Source organism: Meleagris gallopavo, chromosome 6 (assembly GCF_905368555.1).
Source record: "Meleagris gallopavo chromosome 6, MGAL_WU_HG_1.1, whole genome shotgun sequence".
NCBI lineage: Eukaryota > Metazoa > Chordata > Aves > Galliformes > Phasianidae > Meleagris > Meleagris gallopavo.
The window spans coordinates 26,943,541-26,967,117 of record NC_139409.1 but is presented as its reverse complement, the minus strand read 5'-3'; the positions used below and the strand labels follow the sequence as shown (position 1 = coordinate 26,967,117).

General features: G+C 36.7%; 1 long non-coding RNA gene across 1 annotated transcript in view; it reads left to right on the top strand.

The window, feature by feature from the left end:
- LOC146544115 (uncharacterized) overlaps nt 1–23,577 on the top strand; it is a 78,130-nt gene that overhangs the window by 1,052 nt on the left and 53,501 nt on the right. The window contains exons 2-3 of the long non-coding RNA XR_014884135.1: nt 412–456; nt 16,023–16,111. This is a non-coding gene — a long non-coding RNA (uncharacterized LOC146544115). The remainder of the gene's footprint in view (nt 1–411; nt 457–16,022; nt 16,112–23,577) is intronic.

The following is a 23,577-nucleotide window of genomic DNA, read 5'->3' as shown; positions in this document are numbered from 1 at the left end:
ATTTCCATACCTTGTGACGTCATGCAAAGGCTGTAAGGCTGTAGGGAGTTGGCTGGGATGCCGGCCACTGCTTGGGTGGATTGTGTTTATGACAGTGAATGGCTGTGTGGTGCTAAGCTGCCTGCCAGGTTAAACCACAGCAAAAGTGACTTGGGATCCTGACTCAATATTTAAGTTACTGATATCCTTCAGAATCCATAGATTTTTAATGAGTCTAGTTGAGGAGCATGTACTTATTCATAAGGCATCCTAATAGGCATAAGCTCAGCTATGCTGGTAGAATTAAACAAGGTGTTATGAATACCACTTTTGGAAAACTGGTCAATGTCAAAGCAGATAAAATTTTAAACTTAACTTTTGAGTTTCTGAAAGTATTCCTCCTATTTCCCTTCATATCTGTTACTGAAACAGCAAGCTGTACACTTACATGAGGAATGAATTCCTGCAGATTCACAGGTAAGCTTGAAATCTTTGGTGTGTGTTTACTTGGTAGCTCAGGGTGCTCTTAGGCCTTACAAACCTGCCTACCTTCCCCTAGCCCTTAAAATAAGGTGGTATTCCGCTGGCTCAGCTCTGTATCTAACTCATTCTTTGGTCACAGAAACACCAGTACTGGTGAGAAGGAAGGCAGTGATAAAGAGGAGAAGGCACAGTGATTTGGGTATGACCTAACAATGCCATGTTTTTGACATAAGAGGGAGAATTGCTAGGAGTGATATCATAGCCCCCCACACATAGGCAGCTTCCAGGAATGTGGTGATCAGGATGGGCAAATGTCTGGGCATGTCTGTAGGGTGTAGCTTGGCAGTTGGCACAGCAGCGTGCTCAGGGAGGGAATAAGGCAGTCTGTTTTCTTCCCATTCTGTCACAGCTGTTTGCACAGATAGGGTGCTGTACTTTTGCTTGCAGGTTCACAAGTAGGGGAAGTGTTCTTGATCTCATCCAGTACGGTGATGGGCATTTGCCAGGGGGTAAAATCTGGTGTTCTTCAGGGAAATTCCTAGAGATGCCAGATGCATTCACCCAGATAGAACTGGTAAGAAAAGTCTTCAATTCAGGCAGTAATTTGTACCAAAAGCCTTGTAGCTAACAAAGTGCACAGAGGTGGGTGATCTTTTACAATAGGCTGGGCTGCAAGAAGCAGTTGAAAGGCTTTGTGCTATTAGAGGTGCTGAGTGAGGAAAAGATAGGTTGTTTAAGAATAATACACCAGCAGTGGACAATACTGAGAAGCAGGCACCTTGGTCCCTGGTGACCTACAAAAGTGGGGCTCTGCTTCTGTCCCCACTCTTCAGCTTCACTATCAAAAGTGGGTACTTCAGAAAGGCTTTTGACTCTATCTCCCATAACATCCTTCTAAGTAAGTGTGGAATAGAAAAGTGAATGGTGAGATGGGTTGAGAACTGACTGGTAGAATTCAGTGTCACGATCAGCAGCAGCATAGAATCTAGTTGGAGGCCTGTAGCTAGTGGTATTCCTGAGGACAGCACTGGATCCAGTTCTGTTCAACTTCTTTTATCAGTGGCCTGGGTGAAGGGATAGAGTGCACCTTCATCAAGTTTGTTGATTATATGAAGCTAAGAGGAGTGGCGAATACACCAGAAGGCTGTGCTGCCATTCAGTTAGACTTGAACACACTGGGGAGCTGGGCAGAGAGAAACCTTACGAAGTTCAGCAAGGGCAAGTGCAGAGCCCTACACTGGGACAGAACGACTGCATGCATCATTGCAGCTTAGGAGTTGTCCTGCTAGAAATGAGTGGAGGATTACAAAGATTATTAGGAGCCTGAAGCATCTCTCTTTTGATGAAAAGCTAAGAGAACTCGGACAGCCCGGAGAAGAGGAGAATGAGGGAGGATCTTATCAATGCTCACAGATATCTAACAGGTGGGAGTCAAGTGGATAGGGCTAGGCTCTTTTCACTGGTGCCCAGCAACAGAATAAAGGGACAGTGGGCACAAACTGGAACATAGGTAGTTCCATGCAAACATAAGGAAAAACGTGCAAGACAGTGAAAGAGCCGTGAAACAAGCTGCCCAGTGAGGTTTTGAAGTCTCCTTCTCTGGAGATATTCAAAACCTGTCTGAATGCTTTCCTGTGCAACCTACTGTAGGGATCCTGCTTTAGCAGGGGAGTTGGATGATCTCCAGAAGTCACTTTGAACCCTTACAATTCTGTGATAAAGTATTTATACTGAATATTAAAAACAGGCTACTATAATTGCAGAGTAAGGTAGAACATAAGTAAAAAGGATGACAACTGTATTGATAGGTATTTCCTATCCAAACGTACTATCTTCTTTGATTAATACCCTTTGGTTTTTATCAGAAAGTATAGTTAAGTATTTTTGTTCATAAGTTATTAACCAATTGAAGCAAAATTATCTTATTCCATGTCATACTCAGCTACAAGAATTGAACTAACTGCAGTAACTTCAGAATTAAAAAATGATATTAATGTAAGTAAGCAAACATGGTAAGAATATAAAAATGAATTAGAGTGAAGTGATCAGTGAATCCGCTGGTTTGAATTTACACATTTGAAATCACACATTATATACTTGATAAATTTTCACTATATGTGAAGTGAAACAAACAAAAACACAGTAAAGTCTTATGTACTGGTAACATCAAGTTGATTCTATGTGCAGAGTGACAAGCCTGCTGTTTTTTGCAGGAAAAGTATTGCTTTAGTTACTTCATGTCAAAAAGCAATAACCCATCTGGAAATAATCATTCTCTTTGAGCTGATTTTTGTTGGGGTTTTTTTGTTTTGTTTTTTTTTTTTTTGGTATGTGAAGAGTTTCTCCAGTATTTGATAATCAAACTAAAGTTTGTCGTTGCAGTTTCCACTATCACTGCTACACATAGAGACAAAGGCCAAAATAGACCATGCTGTAAAATGTCATAGGTCTGTCTGTTTGAAATGTATAAACATTGCAGTCTAACACATAGCTGAGGCCTGTACCACTGGAAAGAAAGTAAGGAGGGGCAAGGATCATTTGAAAGGCACAACTGAATAACAGTATTCAACAAAGGTAAGGTACACTCATAATGTAGTGTTTTTCCCCCAGCTACAGCAGTGAAAACACAGCACTGAGCACAACAGATAAACCATTAGCACCAGATCATTGCAAGTAGACTGTGTCTGAGGGGTTTACAATAGTGTAGTCAGAAATTAATTTAATTATCTTTTTTCTTAATATGAATAAGGTGGCATATAGTTCATTTGCTTGGGCACAAAGTGAATGACATACTGGATGATTAAGCCACAGGATTTATAAAATACCTGGAAATACAGGGGGATGTGTAGACAGTTGTGCTGTTGGTATGCTTATCATAATCACTGGTTTCCTTCGGTAAACTTAAAATTGACCGTAAAGCAACATTTCTATTGATTTTACTTAGATTTAGATCAGACCTAGATGCAAGGAGGCAGGGGGTACATATATTTTAAGTATAAAGAGGTCTGCAAAAAGAAAGTTGAGGAAAAAATGAGAGAAGGAAGGATAGCATATGATGAATAACTAACAAGTAGAGAGATATAGGTTACAGTAATTGTAATTCTTCACAGCTATAAAACCATTCAAAATTTTGAAAGAAGTTGTAAATATTTTTAACCATGTTAATATTACAATCAGACTTTTTTTTTTCAATACTGAAATTGAAGAAAACAAGCCAATCAAATAACCCTTTTGCTTCTAAGTGTTCAAATTTTGATTCTCAGTACTAAAGTTCTCTGACAACCTAAGGATTTAAGTTTCTTCTTTGGAGCTTGACTAATCCTTTACTCAGAAAGAAAACAAACAAGCACAGAAAAGAAGAAAGAAGAAGAAAAGAAAGGAAAAAAAAACAACACAGGAACTAAGCTAAGTCATTCTGGCTTCTATTCTCCCTCTTTCTCTCCCCGTCTCTCTCTACTTTCTCACTCCACCTCTTGAATGTATCATACTGTGTTGCTGGTTGCTGAGGTGCTGCTTCACCTTCTGCAATGTTGCTTGATCTTTGATTTCCTGTGAAGCACAATGAATCTTACATTAGAGTGTGCAGAGTCAGGTGGTGTGCCATCTGTTCCCAGGCTCTGAAAACACTGAGTAACAGAGAGCAATAGAAAGCAACACCAGTTTCATCAGAATATTCATATTCACACAGTAACAAACAGGCAGATGACTGTTTTCAAGCACAGAAAAGCATTTTAGTTTTCCAACAGTTACCTATTAAGCCTAGCATGTTGAGGTGTTTTTTTTTAACTTTATTAAAATATGTTTAATATTCATTAACAAAGCTCAGTCATAAAATGTGTTAAGAAATTCATACTATTTAGGTGATTTGATGCTATGGAAACCATATGACATAGTCTGCAGACTAGTGTTACTTTAACTGTATTTAATAGCGTCTCTGCACACAGTGACCAAAAGATAGCTGGAACAACTGCAAAACTGTGATACAAACATACTGAAGTGCAGGTAATGCAGAATGTCAGTGAATCCCTTGCTGATCCCTATCCTTTCTGATAACTGTTTTTCTGTTGCTTTTTTTTTTTAATGTGCACTAACATTCTATTAAGAAAATATCATATGTACCTGGCTTGCAGTTAGAAATCTGCACGCTACCTTACCAAACATTGATTACATATCAGAGGCTAGAACTATTTTACTTATGCATTTTCTTAGCCATAATTAAGACAAAAAAAATAAATACTTTGAGTGCCTTACAATATGCTTATCAGTCATGAATAATTCAGCTCTCAAAGTTACTAAGATGTATGTCTCTAATTCTTTAATGTTTCACTCCATGTTAATGCTAGAATAGCTTAAGTCAGATTTACAGGAACCCAAAATTGCTTTAACTACTTTGCTAAACATTGTGCTTATTACAGAAGAAACTAGAGGAAAGATTTATCACATTTTTAGAAACCATTTAAAAAGCTTCATTGATCTTCCTGCACTTTAACTTTCCAACGCACTTGTTTTGAAGCACTATATTACAAGAGAAATATAAAAGCTTAGAAAAAAATGTTTCTGCAAGAAAAATGAGGAAATGAAGGAAAAAAGTAGCAGATTTGTAGTTCATGTTGGACAGTGTTGTATCAGTGCCCTCACTAATGCCTTCCGTCTCTCAAAATACTCTGCCTTGTTAATAATAAGGTGTGTCTCGTGGCTAAGTTCTACTTTTCCCAGTTGTGCTCATAATTTGATGAATACTCTTGAGAAAGTTACTATGTGCTACAGTTCACTTGTATATATGAGTAAGGATAACGATGATAGTAAGTTCATATATACAGGATCTTTTACTCAGATACTGTCAAATATTTTACAGTTATGAATTCATTTTTCTTCATGATTTCAAAGAATCACAGAATGAGTGGGGTTGGAAGGAACATTAAGGATCATCTAGTTCCAACCCTCTGCCGTAGGTAGGGTTGCCACGCATAGATCAGGTTGGTAAGTGTCCCGTCCAGTCTCGCCTTGAGCACCTCCAGTGATGAGGCATGCACAGCATCTCTGGACAACCTGTTCCATTGTCTCCAGTGATATAACTGTGTTGAAAGATTACATGCATACAGCTGGCATTCACATATAGATGTCTGGATCAAAGCTTGCACAAAGAAAAATTTCCTGCCTAAAAAAATTGCTGAGCCCCTCAGTGTTGGAAACAGAGCAACAGAGAAAAAAATGTCAGATGATTTAAAAAGCTGACACAAACATAGTCTGTGGGCTTGGCAAATGTAGGAAGCAAAATTGATTTTGCATTGTCTGAGTTTGGAATGACTGATGTTTACATCTAACTGTTAGTTTGCAGAGGAGCTAGGACTTCTTTGTGGATAGGGATAAACTCAGAGTATGAAAATATAAAAGGGAAAAGTCAGATAAACGAGATGTGGCTTCTGATTTTCAGTCTGGGCAGAGTTCAATGACTAGCTGGCTCAGCTCTATGTTTCATGTCTAATTAGGATCAATTAAACCAAAGATTTCTTATTGCTTAATGTGCAGGTATGTCCTAGATCTATGAGGCTTAGAAGTCCTGCAATCAGATATCTTAAGCTTTTAACCTTAGATAATTGAACTGTAAAAGATGCTTCCCTCCCATTCTTTGCCTTGAGGCCTTCAGGAACACGCATCAGTTTATTCTTCGTTTGTTAATTACTTATCTGAATATAACATTCTGACCCTACATTCACTGAATTAAGCAGCAATATTTCTATTGAACTCAATGAGTTTGAGTGCACAGTTGCTGACTGGGGGGGTCAGTTTTCTCTGAACCAATGTAAATGTCAGACCCACATTGTCTAATTCCAAGTAGATTGAAAAAAAAACCAAACAGCTAATCTCAAATAAGCAGGAGAATAGGTCTTATAATTTTTCCTAGCCTATGTAGCATGGCCTGTGAATATATAGCATGGTGAGGAGGAAGCTGAACTACTTCTGAAAGAGGAATTAGGAGCGGTCCAACTGCAATTGTTTCAAGTTGCATGCTGGCTAATTTATTTTGCTCTCAAGGCAAATGAGGGATGTTTAACTAGTCCAGCTCTCCTAATGCTATAGCTTGGCTGCAAAAGATTTAATCCTTCAGATGCAAGGAAGTACAGCTTCTGCAGTCTGGGCTGTGAATTTAACTATCCTCACCCTGGAGGTCTGTGGCATAGCAGAAATCAGGTAAAAACAGCACTGTCAAGGTGACTGAAGCCCTCTGTTTTGGGCTAAGAAATTGAATCCTCTCTCTCTCTAAATTACACATTCGTGCATGTAGATTAGCCCAAGTAGTGTTCTTGTGGCCATGAGATAACCCTGCTTTGCTGGAGCAAAGCTTGGGTTTAAACCTGCTTGTTCTCTTTCAGGTATGAAAAGTATATTCTAAACAACAGTGATTGCTAGGACTGTTAGCATTTACTAGTAACTACTCTAAAAGACAGTCAATTTTAAGTTGACTGAACTACTTATTGCTTTTTTTTTTTTTTTTTTTTTAATCTTTAAGTGAGAGCAATAGTGGGTGCATGTAGCTGAAGAGTAGTCTGTAGGTATACAAAATAGTTCTGGAGGGGTAAAAGAGATTGTCCATCAGCTCTTTCAAGGTGTTTTACATATCAGCTTCCCTTCTGGAACTACTGGAATTTTGTCATGTCAGCAATTGTTGTAGACTGGGAAGTTTATATGCAAAGATCATCAGTCTGCCAAGATATTGACAGTAAAGGCAACACAATGTGAGTATATGTATCTAGAAGAACCTGAACATATTACAAGAGTTGGATAGAGTTTGGAGGGAGAACTGGGATAGTGTGACATTGGGCTTGCTGTATGTATCTGATGGATTTAAACCTTTAACCATGTAATCTTTTTCTCTTCTTCTTTAAAAAAAAAAAAAAAAAAATTATCCATTGCAATTACAAGCTTAAATTAAAATTAATGCTGACTCATTGACTTGAATAGGTGATTGCTCTAAATTTCAGGGAGCTGAATTTTTCTATGTTCACATTTCTTCTGATTACAATGTCAGTGGTTTTAATTTAGACTAATACTATCTGGTACATATTTATCTTTCTTCTGCCAACTAGGATCTCTATGGAAAACCTGTGTGATCGTGACATAGTTAGTAGAGATAATTTTCAAAATGCCAGAAGTAAGCAAAGTTGTAGGCAATCCCTTCTCAAACTTATTTTCCTATTTTATTTTATTGTTAGAATGCTATTTTTCCAATTTGTTTAGTATTAATAAAAAAACTGAAGTATTTTTTTCAGTAGGTATACTCTGTGTTAATCACATTTTTACTGCTGTACTTAGTTAAGACTTCATTAATAGTGCTATGTTTATATTTATTTTGTAAGCGTATTCCTGTGTTAAAGGCAGTTTATTAAAGAAAATGACAATGAAACATTCTGAGGCCCAGATATCATTGATATATACGTTGCTCATCTGTCTTTCTAATGTACTACAGAAACTTGCAGTGATAGATGCAACTTGAAGTTATCCCAGAGCTGAAAACCTGCTGCATAGCAGTTTTCACTGGGTTGCGTGATAGAAAATGCTAGCAATTTCTGTTGCTACGTGTCAACCTATATGTTTTGGTTTAAACTTACCACGCTGGATGTATTCAGTCTGAAATATCAGAATGGTTTGGTCTGAATGACAGTTTAACACATATTTCCTTATATTCAAACTACTGCTGGGATAAAACCTGTTCAGTATGAGATTTCTAATTTCAGAAATACATGCTAGATCAATGCACTCTTATCTACGTTAATTCAACTGGCTGACAACCGTCTACTCAATGACTAGAAGAGCAGAAAGTTAGTTACTTCTTCTAACAAAATTAAGTCAAATATCTGATGTAATACTCATATTTTGGAAGGAAAAATTGCATTAATTGTTAATTCATCTGCAAATTATCCTTTAAAAATAAAACCTAATTTTGTACTCTACTGTGTGTGCTTAAGGAGAGAAGATGTAAGACAGTTGTGAATATATCACTCAAAGGTTTTACACACAGTTGACAAAAAACCTTATTTGTCAAGTTATGTTTCCTTTATCCAGCACTAATAACTAGTTTCATTTGCATCAGCTTCAGACAAGTATGTGCAAAGCTGACACTGGGATTTTGCCTTTCCTGGCTGAAAACAAGCAGGTGAAAAAAAGGAAAGGAAAACTCACCAGATTTTAGAAAAATTCTAATTGGATGGTGTTCATTTTGCTGTTCTTGCTCTGTTCTTGACTTCTTTTCTGACCTGTCATATCATCTTTTCAGAAGATACAGCATGTCTTGAAATTGATGCTAAAATGTAAAAAATGTAACGCTGAGATAGAGCAGCAATGTGCAATATATTGGCAATGCCTAATTACTTGTCAGCTCTGAATATTTTTATGCCTTCATACATGGGTGGTAGCTTGCCCAAGGTAAGAAAGAAGGGGTACCTTATAAGGTAACATGCTTTCTTGCCTACAGTTATGTTGAACATTTTGGGTCTAGTCTGAAAATATTTGCTGCTTATTATACTTAAATAGTAAGTGGGTTTCTTTTTCAGAAATTAAAGCATATAAATGCCTTTTGGCCTTCATGTGCATTTGTAACTGATGTTTGACAAATACCTCCTTTTCACTGTACTTGCTTGAACTATTTTAATGGCTCAGAGATGTGAATTAGCATTTTCAGCTCTTTAGTAGTTTGAATGGTGTTGGATATGAAAGAGGACAAGAAATATTTTTTTCACAATTTGTTGAAATGCTATAGAAATCCTTTAGCTCTGGGTAAATCTGACAAATATATAAGCTGGAAAATTTATTGAACATGAGCATAATTTAGAGTTCAAAGGAAGGATCATTCCTCTCTTTTTCCCTCTTCCTTCTAACAGCCAAGATTAATACTATACCAAACTGGAAATGACAACTCTTTCATATTTAAGATTTATGGAATAGAGTAAGGAAAAATTGGGCAAACTCTTCAACTTGGTTATGGTTCCATGAAGTTGCCCACTCATTTGCAGGGATACTGATATTGCTCAGTTAGCCTTATAAGAAGTGGGATGACCCAAGAGCTGTATATTTTTCTGTGTATGTAAATATTTTCTGAAATGAAAAACAGAAATAACAGAAGATTTATAAGTACAGTTGCCCATATTTTGTGTGGCCAGTGAATGATATTTTACACTTAAACTCTTTTTTTCGGATGTTAGCATCTTTGGACATCACCACCAACAACACTATTCCTCTCAAACACGAATCATTTTGAAGGTAAAATAAGACTCTTTTTTGCTTGTCCTCCTGTTTCAAACTATACCTTGTAGGTCAGAAAAAAGTGTAAGTTGCATGATAAAACAAACACAAGTTCTAACAGGAGTTCTGTTCTTTCAGAACTATGTAATTTGTATCACAGGAAATAAAACCCACCAAGACTTACCGAAAAGGCATGCAATAACATAAGTTAATAGTATCTGAAAAAAATAGTGTTGAGTTTTTTAGGAATAACGTATTATCGTAGGTCAATACTCTCTCACTTCGTAAACTTTTAACATCTCCACGTGCCCTGCTCTTCTCTGCCCAATGATTTTTTTTTTTTGTTCTTTGCAGACTCTTTAATTGGAAAATTGTTTAATAAATCCTCACATTTTATCTCATCAAAGAGAGACATAGCGTGTGTAAATATTCATTACCATTTCATGTTTAAAACCACTCCGATAAATTAACTTCATAACCTTTAGAGAACAGGAAGAGACAGGAAGCCTGGATGTATCAGAGACAGTGCATTTAAAAAAAAAAAAAAAAAAAGTATCTCCACACAGTCATTTGAAAATGTGCTTAGAAAGATTTTGATTGTGTCTAGCAGTATAAAGCAGATTCACATCAGCTCTCTTCAATGGGAAGACTAATTATTCTCCGGAGCTGTCAATCTCACTCTTCTGTCAGTACAAATTAGGCCACTGGCTTCATAATGTAAGACCACAGTGTACTTAAGTTCTCTGGATATTTATTAGCCTAAAATGATGTCATGGAATGGGAAAGTTTAGCTGTGCTATACAAGTTACAGATAATATCTCTGCATGTTTCTTGTTCCTCCCGTTTGCATACTTGTCATGCAAGACTTTAATGATAGCATATCTTAGCCCAAATTTGACAAGGCCTTCTGGTCTCACTTCATGAAAAATGCTGTTAAGATTATTTTCTTAACTCACTTATTTGATCAAATTTCTCTTTCCTCCACATCATTTCCCATGGCTGTTGATGAGGGTTGCACTGCTTGCCTTCACCTTTCATGTCTCTATGCTTCTATATCCTTCCTATTCACATCTGAGTAGCCAATAATGACAACTTCACTATTCACATTTCATAGCTTTCTTCCTTCTCTACCTCTGCTTTTCTTACCAAGGAGAAGCTCCATATAACTGGATGCAGGTTTTTTATCATCCTCCTTTTTCTTCCACCTTAGAAACCTCTTTCTGGGGGGAGCAGGGCATAAATCTTAGTAAAACAACTGTGAGTAGCTATGGTTTGAATGTGCTTCAAATCCTATCAGTCTTAGTGACCAATATTGTTACTCTTTCTTTTTTCCTGATATACCCCCATTTATGTGTATCCATCAGTTGTCCCTTATCATATACATCTGTATATGATGCATAATGTTCACAAAGCTAGCTGCAGAATAGAGAGAAAATATCTAAAATAACTGTAAATTGAATGGTAAGGTCATGAGCAGAAATCTTATGTACAGTGTTGATGTGTCCTTTAGTTGTAAGCTCTCTGAAGCTGTGACTATCTTTGTGACAGGAGTAGCACAGTTACAGTTTGTAAACAGGTCTTCTAAGTAAGAAGAAAATATGAATAATTATTAATAAAACCAACAAAAAAAAAACATCCTGTTTGTAGACAAGTTGATTAGCAGTTGTACAGTAAAAGCAAAGATCTTGTCTGCATGAAGTGTTGAAAAACAAGCAAATAACATATCCTTCATCTTTGTACCAGCCCACTTCAAGGTTTGCTTGTGCTAACACTTAGCAGCCTATGCACATCATGCAGTTTCTTATGGTTTAATTAGAGATCTGTGAGGACTGAATTCTCTCGAGATAAAATCTTTGGCTTATCCTATCCACTAATTATCTGCTTCTTCTTTGAACAGATATTTGATACAAGAATCTACTGTTCTTAAGTAGGAATAAAAGTTATTCTGACCTTTGATGTGACATAATACATAGTGACTGAATATAGAGAATATGATCAAATGTAGTTAGATTGGTCTTTGGAGTGCTCAGGTATAAAGCACATATCTAAAAATAATTATATGAGGATTTATTGGGAGTTTTCTACCTTAAACAAACAAACAATATCAATTTAGTTGTAAACCACTAGATTCACAAACCAGTGAGGCTTGCTTTCCTAACTAGTCTGGTTCATTTCTATTGCTGAACAATATGCCAGGTGTTTTACAATATAATGTAACAAAGCATTGTTGGGCTTCTCTAATTAAACATTGTAAGTGAGAAATATTTCAGGTGTCATTTCACATTAAAAGAACTCTCACAAAATCTAAGGAGGTGAAAGCTGTAAAATAATTATGGAAACTAATAAGACTGGTCAATGTTAGAAAAAGGACTGTACTGACACAGTAACAATTAGCAGCATTTAGGCATTAGTGTTAATATACTATCTGTCAGTTTTTGAGATGTTTATATTTCCACATTTTCCTTTGTGATGTTACTGAATAAATCAGGTTTCATTTTTGCTATAAGGAATATAAGTATGGGGCCCCTTTCTGCACTATAACAGGTAGGACTGTGGTATTGTAAATTCTCCTTCGGAGGAAGTCAGAACAAGAAGATAGCACAACTTGTGGCCAGCTACCACCTCATTGGTTAGAGTGAAACTACACAGCCTGCTGTTCAACACTGGTCTTGAAAGCTGTGTTTGCTTTGCCCTCAGCCTCATGCTGCTCAGCTGTACAGCCATGAGTGAAGCGGGAGGAAATGTGGCCCCTCGGGCCTGGTGGCTGCAGCAGCTCCTGGAGCTGCCAATTTGATGCCCCCTCAGGCTGAGGAGGACATGGTCCCTCTCTGCTCTCCTAGGGGAGTGCCTCTAACCGCTAAGCTATTACGTGTGGTTCCTCCTTCAGATTTATTTTTGAAATAAAACAATGAGATCTACTCCGAGAGCAATTCCTTAAGGAGAGGATTTCACGCTTGTGGTCCCCAGTAGAAGGGGAGTGTCTGTCTGCTCACAGCCCCAATCTGGGAACTGAAATTCCAGAAGAGAAAAGGGATATTGCTGATGTGATTGGCATTTCCTATTAGCTTGAAATAGAAAATTCCCAACCTCTCAGGAAGCTTCCCTTTTCCATAGCAATATCTGGGAGAATGCGTTACAGAGGTGCCAAGTTTTCCACCTAAAAGACATTGAGAGACTAAGCATCTATGTCCAGTTTTGGACATCCATGTGAGAGGCTAGAGGTGCTTGGCACTAGCAAAAATAGTAGCAACAGTTTCTAGTGCTGGGTCATGCTCTTTTCCTTCACCCTGATTTATTAATTATCTTGGATATGATAAAATATGACTCTTTTTAAAGGGCATGGGAAGAGGACGTTAAGATATTAAGCTTTATTATTAGATGGTTTCAAGTTGTTATTACCCTGAAAACTGAACTCTTTTTACATGGCAGCCACTGACTTCATAAATTTTTGACCTCTCCTTAATAAGCAGTACTTGTGTAACCAGGCAGAGGACCAAAACTGTAATTTCATGTGTAGGAAATCTCCAGCCAGAGGCCTTGCATCAATTTTATGCTGGTGTGAATTCCTGGACTTGCAAGGATTTGCTTCTGACATGTTCAAATCAGATGAGATCAAAATCAGGCCTATAATACAGCAGGCAGTACAGTTTCCTGCCTGCACTTCTCTGTATTACAGTCTTAATTATGAAGTTAATGTATTTATGAGGAAGACATGAATAAAATACTGTAGCAGATCTTGTGAAAGAATATTTTCCTTTAGAGAAAATATATATGTGAAATAAAATAGACACGATTACTTGAATAAATACCAGAATGCTATCACAAAAGTATGAACATTAGCTCCAGTATCACAGTGGATTTTCATTTCTTTCCCTTCCCATATGAATTGCATTAGTTAGAATTAGAAGTTAGAATTGCTTTTCCCTGCACCTGGTGTCTAATGCTTCCACTGCCTGGGTTGAATTTTCAAGAAGGGCGTATAGGGAAATCATAACTTCCCGATGAACAGGGACAACTAATGACATTTTTACAGACAAGGCCACTCAGTCTGATAAAATGTAGATATCTACATTCAAAAGAAGGAGTCAGAGAGTCTGCTTTCCATCACTGCTTAACTCTGATGGCCAGAATGAAAACAGATAAGTAGGACAGCAAATCTTTAGCTTATTGACTGAGGACACTGGCATGGTGCATGTGAGATCTGGATTTTGATCTATGTTCATCGGACTGTTTATGCCTTGTTACCTTCCATGGTGTAAGTAAATAACAAACAGATAAACAAGACCTGACCCTGAGAGCAGGCCCTGATCTTCTGCTCAGATTAGCATCAGAGGCCGACAAGGACCGCCACTGCCCCAAAAAGCCAGGATGCTCATTTAACCATGTGGTTACTGAGTGCCTGAATGTTGCCAACAAGGCAGTGTGGATGCTGCAAGAGGTCCCAGTGCATTTGAGAATCTTCCTTCATCTGGAGATGAAAACGTATATCTGAATTCCTCCCCAAGCATTGCCGGAGGAACTGAACCACAATTTCAGTGCTTTATAGGCAGGACTTGTGTAAAAGAGACAAGCTTCTTAGGAATTTTGTGTTAACCATAAGGGCAATTATCAGGACTGCTATAACACAGTGATACCTGATCTCTTGATCTTGAAAGACCAGAAATAGAAAATTTGAGCTGGACTCTTGTAACTAAGTCTTGGTTCCCTACTGAATTTGCAGGAGCATAATCCCCTGCCTTGCAAGCCATTAGCCTGTCTTCAGAAACGACACAGGGAACCTGGACATCTGCCTATGCAATTTTATTTACTTTTGTAGGGTGAAGGGGCATCCTTTTAGCCGTTGGCATGCCTACATTTCATTTATTATTGTTGTCTTGAGTATAGCCTGGTGTTAAACCTGATGTTTACATTTCAGCTGAAATTTCAGGAGCTAAACCTTGGAACAATATTCTGCCACTGGAAATCATGCAGTCTGTAATAGGCTGAGGCTAATTTACCTCGTTCAGTTTACCTGGAGTTTAAGCCATATTGCTTTGAGTTACATGAAGGTGTCTCTGTGTCAGTCTGAAGTTTGTAGCAAAAACATACTCAGTTGCAGAATCCTCCACAAACTTAATTCAGAACCAAGCTGCTGAAAAGGAGACTCATGAATGACTTTTTTAGTAGTAACATTTCTGATTTAAAAAAATCAAATCACCTTTAGAGATGTTGGCCTACATTTATAAAGATAAATAATTTTAAATAGAAGCTATTTTACCTCTGAAGAACTTTCAGGAACAGAAAAATATAAGAGCTTGACAGAAAAAAAAGATGCTGACTCTCATACACTTGATTAGAAATCCTATAATTGGGTATCATGTCAGTTATGATGTTACTGGCAGCAATCACTGGGAATACATCTAAATCTCCTTTCTTTCTTTCTTTCTCTCTGAACGCTGTCATTTGTTTGGGTGTCTATTCATGCATAACGTAATAGCCCTGGGGTGCAATTAATTTTAGCATCTACAGAATTTAGCATGACAAAAAACAGTAGCAGTATCATCTGCTTACACATTTTATTGAAAAAATTAAAAAAAAAAGAGAGAATTCAATCAAGGACACAAGTATATTAATTAATTTATTAATAGTTCACACATGAAACAAATTATGTTTTCCAAAAATACATTCTACTATTCAAATACTTTGGATATCCTTTGCCTAGCAGAAAAGGTGTCCGGCTCTCAGAAGAATGGAGGGAAGATAATTCCAAAAGTAAGCTAAGCATAATTGAAGTTGACTTCATTTTCAGATTGCTGCTTAACATAGGAATCTAATTTATATGCTTTCTAAGTAGATATGAAAGAGATGTTCTATAATTTAAGTTAACACATGAGGCTGCAGTAACAGTTTTCCCTATAAAATAAACTCATCTAACTGCTAAAATTTCAAGTTTCATATTAACAAATTTGAAAATGTTGTTTTTTAAAAAAATCTTTATTTTGATTACCTATGACAGCAAAGAATTCCTGGCTAACTCAATTTACAATTTCTTCCAAAAGAAATTAAATGATGAACAGAAAACTATTGCAAAGCTGAATTAATTTTTCATTTATGGACAATGTAGCACTGACATGGCTACCTTCGTGGCTGGCTGGTTCATCCTGACTTTTTGTAAAAGAAACAGTTCATTCCCATGATGCCCTCCTAGGCATAAAATCTACCATTATAACAATTTTCAAAGTTTTCAAATTTTGTCTGTATTGAGCAAAACAGTAGTTGAGGAAAGAACAGAGAATTGTGATCCAAAACTTCTCAGATTACCTCTCTGGCTCTTTCTCCAGGAGACCAGAAATTAGATGATGAGTCTTTCCACCTCATTGTCAAGGAGAGAGTTGTTTTCCTTCACCATCCTGTCAGAGACACTAAAGAGGTGAGTGAGTTTTGTCAGAACTACATCATTTTTCCTGCTATTGCCATTACTTGTAAGAGGACGTTCTATCCGTATAAGCTCATATTCATCTTCCTTCCTTTCTCAAGATAGAGGAGGCCACATAGACACGTGTTTTTTACTGTTCCTAGCAGTCATGGTAGAACTAGTCATGTCTCATTCTATTTTGTTATTATATGTAACAAAATAGTTACTTGCAAGGGCATTGGAAGTTGCTCAAAACTAATAAGAAAACAGCTCAAACTGATCATTGAACTGGTGCAGACAGTTTAAAAAATTTTTCATAATAACAATTATAATAATTTAAAACTTAATTAAGATTCAGGGGTCTTCTGAAGGGTTATGAACAAGCCAATGGCATACAATGTAATGTATGTCTACTTCTATACTTCTAACTCTACTTTTCAGTTTTATTAAATGAAGAAAAAATTATTGCATGGTTAGCACTACTAAAACTGTAAGGGCCAGATGGAGCTCTTCACTTGAATAGTTTGAAATACAAAGACTTAAGTAAACGATACAGTAAAAGCTTGTTAATTTTCATTCTGCTAATCTGCCCACTGCATAATTAGCACAGAAAAATACATTCTCTTCTAAGCTTCTCAGCAAGGATTTGATGTTTCACTGTTATATTATGATTTTGAATTACTTACTTTGCTAGTTTTACAAGTTATAATACAGAAAATGTAATGTGAGATAGCATTATAATTATTAATTTTTCTATGGCAGAATGCATTACATTATTGTATTATTGTGTTATAATAGGAATATATATTGTCATAAATTGTATGGATATATTATCAAATAGAATATTGGTATAAACAATAATTGATTTTTTAAAAATATGATTTGTTGTTCTTTTATATACCTACATAGGTTGTTCTGAAATAATACCTCCTATTTATTTCCATGGAAACTATAACAGATGCAAAGATCACAATTACGCTATTTCATAGTGAAAATTTTAGACATAGGCTTAAGTCCTTCATCATTTATCTGATTTCACCTGATATAAATTATATAGAAAAAAAAAAAAACAAAAACAGATAATTTCAAGAGAAGACTGAGATGTGAGTCTAGTTCTTCCGTGGCAGTTACTCAGTGATTCATTACAGCTTGTCTCTCATTTTCTCAAGAAAAACCAGGAAGACAGTGAGAAAAAAATAGAATTACTCTTCATGACTGTATTATAAAGTTGCTTTAAAAATCTAATGCTGCAGTTATATATGAGGTAAAAAAAAGTAGGGTCTTTGTAAACCTTCAAAAAAATGTCTTCAATAACTCTACTTAAAATGAATGATGGCAGGAAATTTATATTTTGTCTGGGCTAAACTGTCTACTTTTCCAATTGGAATGGCATTTTGAAATTACAGAATATTCAATAACATAGGCAAGAAATTTAATAAATTACAAAACATCTTGTAATATGTTTTCAAATGCATAAGGGCGGTGAACATCAGTAAGACTGAGTGGTCATCATTTTTCTAGAGAACCAAATGCTCTTGGCTTTCTGTTAGTATGTGCCCTCTGCTAGAGAAGCCCTTGACTGACAATGTCAATCTTACTTGCTGTCCACATTTCATACTGAAAAATGTTGTGACAAGATAATCCAGTCAGTCCAAATGCCCTGAGATCACATACTGCTTCAGAAGCATTTTCACCATTTTGATAGAGGGTAGTGTAGAAATCCATAGGGTGCCTACTATTATTAGTAACTTTCCACATGTGATTGGAAAAGGGAGCTTGAAAAAGTCTGTTCTGTTATGTCAGCAAGGTGCATTTTTTTGTTACTGAATCAAAATTAGCCTCCGTTGGTTCCAGAACAGGAATACCCACTCAAGGGTTTCATTACAAATTTCATGCCAAATACTGTAGTGCTCTTAGGGCTCTATTCAGCTGAAATTATACACTGACTTCTACAGATCTGGCTTTTGTACCTAGATGAGCCATTCAGCAGGGAAACCACAAAGTACAAAACCACATCTTTATTGAACAAGATGGTGTCTTCCTGGATGGGCTATATGTGCGTGTGTACAGATGCACACATTTTATCTTCTATCAGTGATCCAGGAATCACAGCATTGTAGGAGAAGTTGCATTCCCAGGTAGTTACAGGAAATGTGGCTTAATTAAAAAAAAAAAAAAAAAAAAAAAGGAAGGGAAAGAAAAAAAAAAGGGTCTTCTCTTTCAGCTAGTTTAATGACAGTGTATTCCTTTAACGTTGGCACAGAAGCTCAGCACAGACACTCTCATTCCCACATACTTGGATGAGATGCTGACCTATTGTACTCAAATGTGATGCACATACTGATTCTCAGCAAGCCAAAACTCATGCCCATCTGCTAGGATGGCAGTATGCCCACTGCCAAGGTGGGACACATTCTCAAGAGTCCTAGGTGCCAATTGCCTATAGATTTAAAAGGATAGTTTAGAGAATACAAAAAGTGACACATTCTTTGTATGTGTCCCTTATGATGCTACAAACTAATTGAAACATTGCCTGTGCCTGGCAAAATTCTGTCAATTCTGCCTTAAAGAGATTATCATCAGAAGTACAGTTACAGAAGCACTTTGTAGACAAAATTCTATACACAAAAAAACGTTCTTAATTTTTTTCTAGGCAGAGTCAGCAACCACAAGATAGAAACTCCCCAGAGTTGCCCTTATTTTTAAAAGTAAACAATTAGAAAACTGCTGAGGGCATGAAAGCCAAGAATCAAATATATGGAAAGAGGAAAAAAAAAACAAACACACCCACTGCTGGAACATGAAGATTCATACAGCTGTGTCTCTCTTTCCTCAGCTCTCCTTGCTTTATTTTGGAAAATGCAGTTTCTTTCAAATCAAAGTTGTTGCACACAAAGCTCAATATGCAATCAGTTTGATTTGCAAAGATACTATATGTGTACCAAAACAAATGCCTATGCTCCTCTCTGGGAGAAATAAAGAATTGCAATGGGGAGGAATATAATTCTCAGAATATTTTAACTCCTTTCACCTTTTTCTTTTGGCTTAGTCAGCTTTAAGGATAGGAAGTTTCAGTTTGCTGAAGTCTTTTGGACATTAAAATCCTCTGAACTTTTCTAGAAGAAAATAAGTACCATACTTTGATATTTGATGTCTGGATGCCAATAAATTTACATTAGAAGCATCATTCTGGGGGAAACATGAAAGATGGGAATGGGAAATCACATAGGTTATGGCACTGCTAACACATGCTAGGGGTATTTGGAGAGGAAAAATAGTGAAAAGTCAGCACTGATAAAAGTGAGATGAAGCAAATACAGGTAAATTTTTTTGCTGAGTTGGGTCTGTGTCTCATCACCACCCAGATCACTGCCTTCTCAATATTAACATAGTTATGCCTTCAGAATGAATCAGGCATGTTTGACATCCCAGTCACTCCTGTGGGAAAAGTGACACTCCATAGAGCGTCAGTTAACTTTGAAGGGGGTTCTGTTGCTTTGGTTTGTTGTTTTTTTTTCCAATGTGTTTGGTTCTGGGTATGTAGAGTTACTTCCAGTGTCTATACCACAAATTGATATTACTGAAATCTGAAGGAGCATTTTCTCAGTATCACATAGCTGACTGAAGTTATTCTTTTAAAATGTACTTTGCAATGAATTTTGGTCAATTTGGTATGTTATTATTTTCACACTGAATGCAAGAATATTATGATTTATTCAGGTTAAGCATTTTAAGTTCGGATTTAGTTTGGACAAAAGCACATGTTTCCATGCACATTTATACACTCATTGTTTTCTACTATGGATTTTAGAATAAATATTGAAAAGTTTTAACTGCACATGAACAGTATGACGTAGAATCACAGTATGGCTTATGTTGGAAGGACTCTTAAAAATTGTTTAGTTCCAGTCCCTTGTCATGGGCAGAGTTGCTACCCACCAGATCAAGCTGTCCACCATCCAACCTGACCTTCAGCGCCTCCAGGGATGGGGCATACACAGTTTTCCTGGGCAACCTGTTCCACTGCCTGACCACTCTCTGAGTAAAAAATTTCTTCCTAACATCTAACCTAAATCTCCCCTCTTTTGATTTAAAGCCATTCCCCCCTGTCCTATCACTGTCTGCCCATACAGAAAGTTGGCCTTCTTCCTCCTTTTAAGAACTACTGGAAGGCTGCATGAGGTCTCTCCAAAGCCTTCATTTCTTCAGGCTAATCAAGCCCTTCTCCCTCAGCTTTTTTTGCATAGGAGAGGTATTCCTGATAATTCCAGTGCCTTAAGCCCAAGCATTTAATTATCACTTAAACCCATGACATTAAAAGTGAAAGCAGAACCCCAAATGTCTAATCTGTAAATGTATTCAGGTTACAGCCTTAGCAAAAAGAATGAACAATCACTTAACTCCAGATAGTCTTTCACACATGACATGGAAAAGTAGAACGTGTCTCTCTTATCTACAGATTTTATATCTTCTTGATATCTTAATGTGGCTTAGCAAGTTTCAGAAACAAGTTTCAATTTCTTCTAATTCTGCGTTGACCATGTTGCACACTTCGCATTTTTTAATTTTGAAAGTATTACTAGCTGCCTTTCTGGATTGGTTGGTGTAATCAGACATTAACACAAATTATTGAGCTCAATTCAGAATTTACCAGACTACATATAATGGCCTGTGATTTACGCATGTCAGACTAATGCTCCCTTCTGGCCATCAAACCTTATGAATCTGATTTCCTCTGAATCAGAAATAAGTTTGAAAAGAAACTGCTTACTTCTGATTTCTGTTTCAACTGCCCATCTTGGTGATAGCACAATCAAGATACAGAAAATAATCTGCACATTAAGCATGTATACTTAGCTAATTTTATAAATAGCTTCAAGGTTATATTTGTTATGTCTGGTTTATATATAATGAATGGGTTTATTTTCCCCTCTTTCTTCATCTTTGCTTTCCTGCAAAGCAAAGACTGTGCAAGTGGCCTATACTTCAAATCAATGGTATCTGCACTGTATTTTATGGACTTCTTCTTTGAAGAACCAGAATCCATATCCAGATCCCTCCCTCTGAATGTGAGGGAAAAATGAAGACAGCTGTGTTATCTGGAGCATTTCCTCACATTTTCTGCTCTTGTGGATTAGGTCAATCACTTGTCACCAAGCTAATAGAAGAAAAGTCTTTTAGATGTTTAATTACGTTCATAGAGAAAGGAAGAAAATCAGACAGTGGACAAAAAGAGCACAGAAATTGATTCACTATCTAACCGCAGTGAAGTAGAACTGCAGGACTGAATTGAACAGCAATAGTTGGTAACTGGATGAACTTCACAAGGAACGCAGACATTAGCATGAAATAATTTAACCTTCAGTAAGTCCTTCTTTCTTCCTTTCTTTCCTCTCCTTCTCCATAATGCACAGTGTACTGAGAAAGGAGTTCTAGAGCTGAAAACATTCGGAGTAAATCAAGAAAGGGTGCCAGATTTATCTTTTCATGCTACAAGTCCTTCCATAGTCTACTGAGAAAGAAGTAACAGATTTCAAAACACCACTAACTAGAGGAATTAGTGGAGACTAACAGGACTCACTGTGCTGTCACTTTAACCATTCTATTCAAATTAATCATTTCAAAAAATAGCTAAGATTTCGTAGGTTGTTACGATACAGGTAATGATGAGTTAGGAACTGGAGCATGATTATTTATCTTAAAACTTTTTGTAACTGATCCTGCTAAGGCTGGCACATCTGATGCAAGTATTGAATTGATACATGGAAAGCAGTCTTCGCCCTCAGGATTTTGTGCTCTAAGGAAAGAAAGAGAGAGAGGAAAAGAAATATCAACATTTCCATCTGAGCGAATCAAATGCAAGGCACTGACATTTTGAGCAGTTAGTAAATGACCAATGCAGGAATAGGTAGCAACTGTAAGATTCAATCCATCTCCGACTTTCTATGCAATCCATCTCCATAGTTGCTCCTTTCATTAGAAAAATGTGCCAGCAATGAAGTCATATATTATGCTGGTAGGAGGTTAAGGATGTATACCTTTATGCAAGAAGTTTTGCTCTCACTGCTAGCATACAGTATGACTTCAGTGGAGATATAATCTGAATTTTCTTCAGAATTCCTTAAAAATGAAAGAATGTCTGACTGACAATAGCTTTTCATAGTCTCCAGATTCAAATGCTGAATATAACAGTTTCTGAATTCTTACTTGCATCAAGAGTTGCTTAGGGCCTTAGGCGTTTTGTTTTTCTTTTTTTTTTTCCTTTGTAGAACTGAATGAGAGAATAAATCTGAATAGCTTACCAGTCAAGAGCATGACCAAAATATATATTATGGGTATCCTAACTGTTAATGACTTTGTTAGTCTTCATAATTTTTGACATGCAACAGTCTTTGGCTGATACAGATTAGTCTGCCTTAGTTTTGGGCATATAAAACTAAGAGGTTTTATTCTATATTAAAAAAAAAAAAAATTCTTTAAGGCAGAACAGCTTTTCCAAATAATTTATTCTTTATTTGGCCAATATACATCTATTGTTTCCATGCAGCTTACATTCTAAAAGCTGTAATACCAATATTTAAATGCATTAGTTTTAATTCCATAGCAAACGGAAGTATTACAGAAAATCATATCTCACTTTTGGTTTGTACATGAAAACCTAAAAGCAACTAAACTTTGTTTTGCTGACTGATAGGAATGAAGCATTTCTAGAGGATAAGGCACATTCACAGTGTATGTGATTAGGTGCCTTATTTACTTTCTTACAGACTACCAGTTTTCTTTGTTGCTTCTAGTTTCTCTTTCCCTCTCTCTTTTTGTTGGATTACCTCTCTTCTTTTTCCTACACTTCACTACTCCCAGTCTACAGCAATGAAGAGTGAACATGTTTGATGCTGATATTTGTAGTAGACATTTTTCTCTCTTACTCAGTAATGAGATTAGGTATGAAAATGTTATGAATTTAATATAATTGATGAGGTGTCTACTCCAAAGGCTAGATTGGTGCTGCTAATTTGGATCCCGGTAACATACCTCAAAAAAGGAAGAGGTGCCAAATCCAGTTCACCTTATTAACCCCTTGTTACATCTGCTAAAGGTGGATATTCTTCACTCTTTTTCTACTGTGGTGAGACTGTACAAATGGCTGCTGCTTTTTATCTTCTATTTAGTGGTAGGGAAATGCTTTCTATCAGTGTGTTTCACAGGAAAAATCTGAAAACCTGGTTTCTGTCCTGTGTCTACTGTTCAGTGTATAACACATAGGGAGATAGTTCCTAAAGTACAGAATTTGGGTGAAGGTGATATTTATGGTCCTGTCCTCAGGGTTGCGTGTCAAGAGGACCTTTGGGGACTCCTTGGCTACAGCTTTGGACTGGAAGCTATGATTTCCATAGTGCTGAATGCTGTAATTACATTACAATTACATCAGTGTTGTCCTGGTAGTATGAAGACATCTCTGCTCCACACTGCTTGTAAATAGT